The sequence below is a fragment of the Vigna unguiculata genome, unplaced genomic scaffold (genome assembly GCF_037176805.1).
Source record: "Vigna unguiculata cultivar grain cowpea cultivar isolate G323 ecotype 2 unplaced genomic scaffold, ASM3717680v1 ptg000091l, whole genome shotgun sequence".
Lineage (NCBI taxonomy): Eukaryota > Viridiplantae > Streptophyta > Magnoliopsida > Fabales > Fabaceae > Vigna > Vigna unguiculata.
The window spans coordinates 15,001-24,720 of record NW_028196734.1 but is presented as its reverse complement, the minus strand read 5'-3'; positions in this window follow the sequence as shown (position 1 = coordinate 24,720).

The following is a 9,720-nucleotide window of genomic DNA, read 5'->3' as shown; positions in this document are numbered from 1 at the left end:
GTCTTGAAATAATACCGGGAGCGGGAGATTCTATTAATCGAGATTCCGAAGCTGAAATTTCTCCTCGACCGTCAATTGGTTTAGCCAGGGCATTTATAACACGACTCAAATAAGCTTCACTTACAGGTATCTGAGCAATTCTTCCTGTTGCTTTTACTGAACTTCCCTCTTGTATCAGCAAACCATCACCCATTAATACAACACCAACATTTTTTGATTCCAAATTCAAAGCAATGCCTATAGTACCTTCTTCAAATTCCACCAATTCACCCGCCATTACTTCATCAAGACCATAAATACGAGCAATACCATCGCCTACTTGAAGTACGGTACCAGTATTTACAATTTTTACTTCTGTATTATATTGCTCAATGCGTTCACGGATAATTTTACTAATTTCATCTGCACGAATGGTTACCATGAAAATATCTTAAATTTATTTTTTATAAGAAAAAAATGATGCCTATACTCTATTGTATAATAGAAAGCCTAATCAGTTATTTTTTTATTTCATCATCCCAAACATGCCAATATTAGCACTAACAGTACGTAAATGTAACTCGTTGTTCAAGCAACTATTTAGAGTTCCTAGAGCTCCCTGTAAGGCTTGTTGTAAAACCCGCTGTCGAACTTGATTAATAACTCTTTGTTGTTCAAAATCAATAGCTTCGTTTTTGTAATTTTCTAATTGTTCCAAAGTCGTATAAATTGAATTAATTAAATTCAATTTTTCTCGTTTGATCTCAGAATAGCCATTCACCCGAAACAGATCTGCTTCTGTTTCAACTTTCCTTAAGCGGGCCTGGGCTTTTTCGAGCTGTTCAATGGCGTTTTCCTGTAATTCTTCTGAGTTTCGAATAGTTCTCCAGATTTTCTGTTTTCGATTATCTAATAAATCACGTAATGAAAGTAGACTCTCTTTCCATCCATTTCAAAATGTCTATGATCTCTTCCCGAACCAAACATGAATCTTTCGATTCATTTGGCTCTCACACTCAATTACTTATCGGAAATTTACCAATTTTTTATGTAATGAGCCTATCCTCTCTTCTCTATTCAAAGTGAAAACAATTACCAATATAAGACTAGAATATTCGGAGGACTCTTTTGACCAAACAAATATATGTCAACAAAGTTGTTTTTTTATTCAAATCCAAAGACTTCTTTTGAATTTATACATAGGTCATCCATCGATTACGCATCGTACAAAGGGGAGGTTTAAATTCACCCGTTTTTTATTTCTCGCCATAAATAGGATTCAAGCCATTTTTTTTATCGACATGAGTGTTTTATATCGAAAAAAAATCGAATAATTTTTTTGAAACCGTTTCCTTTCTGTATTAATATAGCGGTAGAAAGAGTACTACACTGCGTATAGACTTCAAACTCTTTTTAACCATGGTAATAGTCCAAAATTTTTGGTAAATAGAGAATCAAAGTGGATTACCAATAAAGCGCGAAATGCTATGGTTCTTTAAGATTTTTCTTAATTTATTCAAAAAAGAAAATGAATTCAGAAGTAATTCGCGGGATTCTGCACATTTTCTTAATTCTAACTAAACTAAAAAGTGCAGTTTGGTTAAATCCAATTTATTCTTTGAAATAAACAACTCGCACACACTCCCTTTCCAAAAAAAACCAGTAGACCTAACACTACACTAAGATTTATTGGATTTGTTGCTAAAATATCGGTATTAAACACGAAACTTCCGGCGGATGGCCAGGAGCCCAAACAAAGGAAAGAATCGGTTATATTTTTCATATGATCTCATCTCCTCTTATGAATAGACTAATTATCTTTCTAATATTCCTATTAGATAGATAATATAATAATCTAATTGGAATATATAATTATAGAATTTGATATAATTTGGATTGGTCAATCAATTGGAAGATTCCCTAAAAGAATGATACTTCTTAGAATTAGATACCAGTTCTTTTATCAATTGCAAAATCTATCTAGTTTGAACACTTTCAAAAAATTATCTTAAAAGAAATAAAATAAAAGAGGGGTTCATTGGACTAAACAAAAAGAAGAAAGAGGGTGAATAAGTATGTGAATACCTTTCAATTAGTCCTTCTCCTGTGTTCTTATCCGAACAGATAAAGAATTGTAGGAGTGAATTATTAATATAATTCGAAAAAGGAAGTCCACATATGTATTTTTATCTTTTTAGGATTAAACAAAAGGATTAGCAAATAAAAGTGCTAATGCTACAACCAGCCCGTAAATTGTTAAAGCTTCCATAAAAGCCAGACTAAGTAATAAAGTACCCCGTATTTTTCCCTCTGCCTCTGGTTGTCGTGCAATCCCCTCTACAGCTTGCCCTGCGGCAGTGCCTTGACCAACCCCAGGTCCAATAGAAGCAAGCCCTACGGCCAATCCAGCAGCAATAACAGAAGCGGCAGAAATAATTGGATTCATGAGAATTTCCTCGTAACCTACATATAAAAGAAAGAAATAGTTAATGATATAATCGACTAATAAATTCTGACTTCATTTTTCAATTACCAAGACTTTTTCAGTTAAAGTAATTAATAAAAATAAGAATTAAAAATTGAAAATAATAGTTATTAAACGAATTACTTCGAGATTTCTTTTTTCGTCTCGAACTACATAGTTTTGGGGGTGAATCTGTATAATCTTTGTTCTTCTCTTACCTTAATTTTGGAATCATTCTTTGAATTCTTCGTTTTTTTATACAATTTCTTTAGTTTTTTAATTTTCAATTCACAATTAGAGCTGAAACGCAAGGACTTTGCTTTTCTATCCCTATAGAAATTGACAGTAATAGCGAGGCCTTTTTTATATAGAAAAGATTAGTTATTTCAGATATATGGTTAGTTCATATAAAACTAGTTCATCTATAATATCATATCACATATACATAGGTTTCTTCTATGCTGTAAACTAATTTTCTTTGTGTTTTAGATTCAATCGAAATTGAAATTCATTCTTTGAAACCTAAAAAACCTTGACTGATCCCCTCACTTCTATTTTTTTTATCATGTTTTTTTTTAAGCTCCCCTTCCCTCTTTTCTTATTCTCTTATCCCATATGGATACAATCAATCTAAATAAATTCATTCGATTTCATTAATGTTTCAAAGAAATATAGGAAATTGGGTGATCTAAATGTTTTTAATTATCTTTTGATCAATTGTTGAATTAAATGTGAATCAAACGAGAATCTACTAACATTCTATATAGTATCTTTTTATCACACATTGTAAACGTAAATATCATACAGAATTCTAATTCTAGCTATTCATTTTTTTTGAATATCCAAACTAATATATACTAATCGAATAGATCTATCTATATCTATCTATATATCTATAGATAGATGTTTATTTTGTAGATTCTATTGAGCCACAATATATGTGTGGCAAGCTAAACAAAAAAGACTATTTTTGAGAAAACTAGTCAATGATGGCCTTCAATGGATTCACCTATATAAGCCGCAGCTAAAGTAGCAAAAATGAGAGCTTGAATACCGCTTGTGAATAATCCAAGGAACATGACAGGTATAGGAACTACTAAAGGTACTAAAGAAACAAGAACAACAACTACTAATTCATATCAGCTAATATATTTCCGAAAAGTCGAAAACTAAGGGATAAGGGTTTTGTGAAATCTTCTAATATGTTAATCGGTAAAAGGATTGGAGTTGGTTGGATGTATTTACTAAAATAAGCTAATCCTTTTTTTGAAAGACCCGCATAGAAATATGCAACTGATGTAAGTAAAGCTAATGCAACGGTAGTATTTATATCATTTGTGGGTGCAGCTAACTCCCCATGAGGTAATTGGATGATTTTCCAAGGTAAAAGAGCCCCTGACCAATTAGAAACAAAAATAAATAGAAACAAAGTTCCAATAAAAGGAACCCACGGACCATATTCTTCTCCAATCTGAGTTTTGCTCACGTCTCGAATGAATTCAAGAACATATTCAAATAAATTCTGACCGAAAGTGGGAATGGTTTGCAGATTTCGAATAACTAGAATGGCTGAAACCAATAAGATAGCAATTACAACCCAAGAAGTAATAAGTACTTGGGCATGTACTAGGAAACCCCCTATTTGCCAATAGAAATGTTGACCTACTTCCACAGCAGATATATCGTATAATCTTTTTAATGTGTTGATAGAGCATAATAAAACATTCATATTGTCCTGTCCTCTAAAAAAAGAAGTTGAAAAAAGGGAATTATTTTTATTCAAACATCTCCTTTCCCTTTTGATTTGTCTACTTTCATTTTTGATTTTGAATACCGATACTAATTACATAAAATTTTTGTTTGTTTTCTATTTTCATTTTTGTGCAATTTCTTACTAGTATAGTAAGCGATTCCATAAATCTATGAACCCCTCGAAGCAAATTCAAGAATTTTTTATCTTATTATTAATCAAGAATTTCGTATATATCTAGACCGACCCTCACAAATTGCAAAAACTAATTTGTTAAGAATTAATCGAATTGAGGCTATAGCATCATCATTAGCTGGAATTGAAATATCAGCGAGGTCCGGGTCACTATTTGTATCAATTAAACAAATTGTTGGAATTTCCAAAGTTATACATTCTCGAAGAGCCGTATATTCTTCTTGTTGATCGACGATTATTACAATATCTGGTAAGCCCTTCATATATTTAATGCCGCCAAGATATGTTTCCAATTGAGCTAATTGTCTCTTCAATATAGCGGCATCTTTTTTTGGAAAACTATGAAATCTCCCCGTCTTTTGTTGCATTCTCAAGTCCCTGAACTTTTGAAGTCGTGTTTTTGTAGTATACCAATTCGTTAACATACCGCCGAGCCATTTTTTATTAACATAATGACACCGAGCTCTTATTGCAGCCCGCGCTACTGAATCAGCTGCTTTTTTTTTTGTACCAACAATTAAGAATTGTTTTCCCCCACTTGCTGCATCAAAAACTAAATCACAAGATTCTGATAAAAACCGAGCAGTTCTAATAAGATTTGTAATATGAATACCCTTACGCTTTGCAGAAATATAAGGTGACATTTTAGGATTCCATTTTCTAGTACCGTGGCCAAAATGAACACCAGCTTCCATCATCTCTTCCAAAATTATGTTCCAATATCTTTTTGTCATTTATAATTATCCCCACACTTTTCTTTCATTTCCAAATAGAAATTAGATCAATTTTTTGAAATGAAAGAAAGAGACCCAGTATACTGAAATAGAAAAAAATAAGTGTTCCGAAGGAACCTTCTCTTCTACTGAAAATTTGCCGTTGATAAAAAAAAGATCGGGCCATTTTTTCTATTTCATTGAATATGATTCGTTTATTTATTATGTTTCTTTTATTATACAAAATATATACAAAATAAAGTGACCGGAGATGAATACGACCTTAAGAATCATTATTTTAGGAATTCTTAAATCCTAGATTATTTTGATGTATCACATAAATTCTTTTTTTTGTTTCCGGGGTAATCTTGTTATATTGCCTTTGCTTTGAACGGTATATTATTCTTTTGAATCCAGTACCAACTGGCATCATTCCCCCTAAAACAACGTTCTCTTTCAGACCTTTCAACCAATCTATGCGACCCCGGAGAGCGGCTTTTGATAAAACTCTAGCAGTTTCTTGAAAACTTGCTTCAGATATGAAACTTTGAGTATTCAAAGATGTTTTTGTTATCCCCAATAATAGAACTCGATAGCAGATCGACTCTTCTAAGGAACGCCCAGCTCGTTCGGCCCGCAACAATCCAATTAGTTCGCCAGGCAAAAAAACATTAGACATTCCATCTTCTGAAACCAATACTTTTGATGTTATTTGACGCACAATAATTTCTATATGTCTATTATGAATGTGAACTCCCTGGGATCGATAAACTTTTTGAATTTGATTAACCAAAGAAATACGACTTTGCGCTATAGTTAGCTCAGCACTAATGAAGAATCCCCAAGGAATGCCAAGAATTCTTGTTATACGCCCATTCCAAGTATCCACTCTCTTTTCTAGGTTTATGGATATTGAATCAATCGAACGAACTTCCAATACCTGTTCTACTTTTGGAAGACCTTGTGTTATATCACCTGATCTCGATTTTTGATATATAAATGTAACTAATATATCTCCTTCAGAAAGTATTTCTCCATAATGACCATGAACAGTTGTTCCAGGAGTCGCCAAATAAGGGTTAGCCGATCTTATTCCTACAGAATCCATTTGAACAGTTAGAATTTGACCCGATTTAAGGTGTGGTTCATTTTTCGTTTGAACTATACATACATTTTCGCAAATAAATTGACCAAGACTTATTATGGGAAACGTTTTTTTTTCACAATAATTATGATGGAAAAAATGCCAATTCAAATAGAATGGATTTAAAAGGATGTTACTAGATAGATCAGATTTATAAATGATCTCGTTTTCGTCTATTAAATAATATTTTAATACTTGAAAAGTTTCTTTTAATTTGTCAAGTTGCCCGTTTTTATTTATCGAGATCTGATTATTAGTAATTAAAAGGTAAAAATAAAAATGGGCAACTTGAAGGGCTATTCCTAAAGGACCTAACGAATTTTGAATTGGAATCAGAGGATCTCTTTGAATTGGATTTATTTCTTCTTTTATCCCATTGTAATATTTTCCATCGTGGAATGATCGTATTTGAAAACAATTCGATGATGACAAAATTATTAAAGATCGGCATTTCTCATTTCTATTCAACAACATATGAATAGTTCCATGATTTTGACTAAGTGATTGTTGAACTTTTTCCCTCGGATCTATAAAAAAAAATGGATTGATGTTGGTCCAGTCCGACTCATTATCCAAGATAAATCTTGAACCGAGCGGATCTTTCCTTTTTCTTATATATGAAATATGGGATTTTCCTAAGTCCATTTTTAAGAAATATCTAACCAAACCTTTTATACTTAGTTCAACAAAAGAAGCATGCCCTTTTTCGATAGAAGACAATTTTTTGTCTTGATCCCAATTTAAGACTAAACAAGTCCGAACTAATTGAATACTTGTATTAGAATTAGAAATTCCCCGAATTGATTTTCCATTTCCAGAAAGAATATAATGAATAATTTGAAGTTCCAAATTATCTCTTTCTTGTAACATATCTTGGGAAAAAAATTGGATTAAATTGATCCTATCTTCTATTTCATATAAAATGACCGGTCGAACCAAAACAAAATACTTTTTTTTCATAATTGTGATCCATTGAGCATAGATCCAATTTTTCATTTTTTTTTTTGATCCTTTTGAATTTTTTTTTACCGTTCTCGGTGGTATCAACATGGCACTGTGCCGGGATATCTTATCCATTTCTCCGGGAAAATAGATATTCCCGGAAAATATTTTTAATTGAATCTTTTTTTTTTTCTTCTCCAATCGAACCAACCCGCTTACTTGACTTCTTATATTTACAGTGATTGGTGTATCTACTTCAATAATACTATTGTTCCGTACCATTATGGAAGAAAATTCTGGTAAAATATACACTTCTTCGGGAATGAAAAAAAATTGATCTACTTTAATTTGGTATTTTGTCTTAAATTCTTGAATTCCTGGATACTCGATTAAAAAATCCTCTTTTTTAAAAATGTAATTTATATCAATAGTCCTATATTTAGTAATACCCGAGCTCTGTGTTCGGTATTGAGGATCATCGAAATAAGCAAAAATACTATTTCTACGAAAAATACCATGGATTGGTATTTCAATCGAGATACTGGAATCTAACATTAGTGCTTTGTCTCGTTCTTGAATCGATTGGAATTGAAATGGAATAATGAATCGATTTCTCCGCCTCTTTGCTAATAAATCCGTAGTATCGTGAAAAATAGCAGGATGTGTAAAATGACAATGATCTTTACATAGGATTTGATTATTTTTTGAATAATCTGAAATCCTTCTTTCTTTTTTTTCAGAAGGAGTGAAACGAAACAAATTATGTCTTACTTTATTATTACTTGCTAAATGGTTACAAATATCTCTTTCTCCTGTAGAAAGATAATGAATGTTCAATTGATCTTGATCTTTTCGGGTTGAAAAAGAGACTGAAGCGGATCTGTCTGATTTTCCTGATAAAATCCATAAATGACTTGTTTTTGGTAAGATATGGACATTACTATATTTAAATTCTGATGCATGATACACATCCGTACTCCAATGCATTTCTCCTTCTAAGTCAGAATAAACATGTTTTCGAACTTTTTCTTTTAAATTAAAAGTATATGTTCCTGCGAGAATCTCGGCAATCACTTGTTCTGATTTTACATATTGATTATTTTGAACTAATAGAAAACTTTTTGGTGGAATAGTCACATTATGTATAATGTCACCATTTTCAATACTAACATACAAGTCTATATAACATAGAAAAGCAGGATGCCCGTGACGTGTACGTGTAGGATGAACCAAATCCTCATTGAATTTAATTTTTCCATTATAAGGTGCTCGCACCTGTTCGGCAGTCCCCCCTGTGAATACTCCGCCAGTATGAAAAGTTCTTAATGTTAATTGAGTGCCCGGTTCTCCAATGGATTGGCCCGCAATAATACCTACAGCTTCTCCTAATTCCACCAAGTGACCTTGAGTAGGACTTTGACCATAACACAATCGACAGATCCAAGATGTATTCCTACAGGTAAAAGGAGTTCGTATAGATATTGGTTGTGTTTGAAAGGTTTTCAATCGATTGAAAAGTCCAATTCCAATATCTTGATTTCTAATGGCAATGCATCGTGAACCTCTGTATATATCGTCTGCTAATACACGACCAATTAATGTTTGTGTCCAACTACTTTCCGGCATCGTTTCATTCTGGGTATTTACTGAAATTCCTCGAATGGTACCACAATCTGTTCGACGTATAACAATATGTTGAACCACTTCAACAAGTCTACGTGTAAGATATCCAGCATCTGATGTTCGTACAGCAGTATCTACAACCCCTTTACGAGCTCCGTAGCAAGAAATTATATATTCTGTTAAAGATAGCCCTTCGCGTAAATTGCTTTGAATAGGTAAATCAATCATTTGTCCTTGTGGATCCGACATTAATCCTCTCATACCTACTAATTGGTGTACTTGAGATGCATTTCCTCTAGCTCCCGAAAAGGACATTATATGGACTGGATTAAAAGGATCGGTCATTCTAAAATTAGGATTCATTTCTTGTCGAAAATATTCACTTGTAGCATACCATATCTCAATGGATTGGCGTAATTTTTCTACTGCATGTACATTTCCATAATGATGCTGTTTTTCCAAAATCAAATTTTGGTGTTCAGCATCTCGGACTAGCCATCCTTTCGAAGGTATTGTTAAAAGGTCATCAATTCCTAATGAAATGGATGTAGCCGTAGCTTGGCGGAATCCCAGAGTCTTGACTTGATCCAGGATATGTGATGTATATGCCATTCCGAAGTGATCTATTAATCTGCTAATAAGTCGTTTAATGGCAGTTCCACCTATCACTTTATTGTGAAACATTAGATTGGTCCGTTCTGCCATAAGTACCTCCCTATTCCACTCAGTGGGATTCATTCAGTTCAACAATGGATTTGAGTCAATGATTGAAAAACTGCCTTTTCTTTATCTTAATTTGTGTAGAAATTGAGAAATTAAAAAACTAAGATCCTTGTTAAATGTTAAATCATGAAGATTTGAATTTACACCAGTATCATAAATTTGTTTATCTTAGATACAACCATCTATA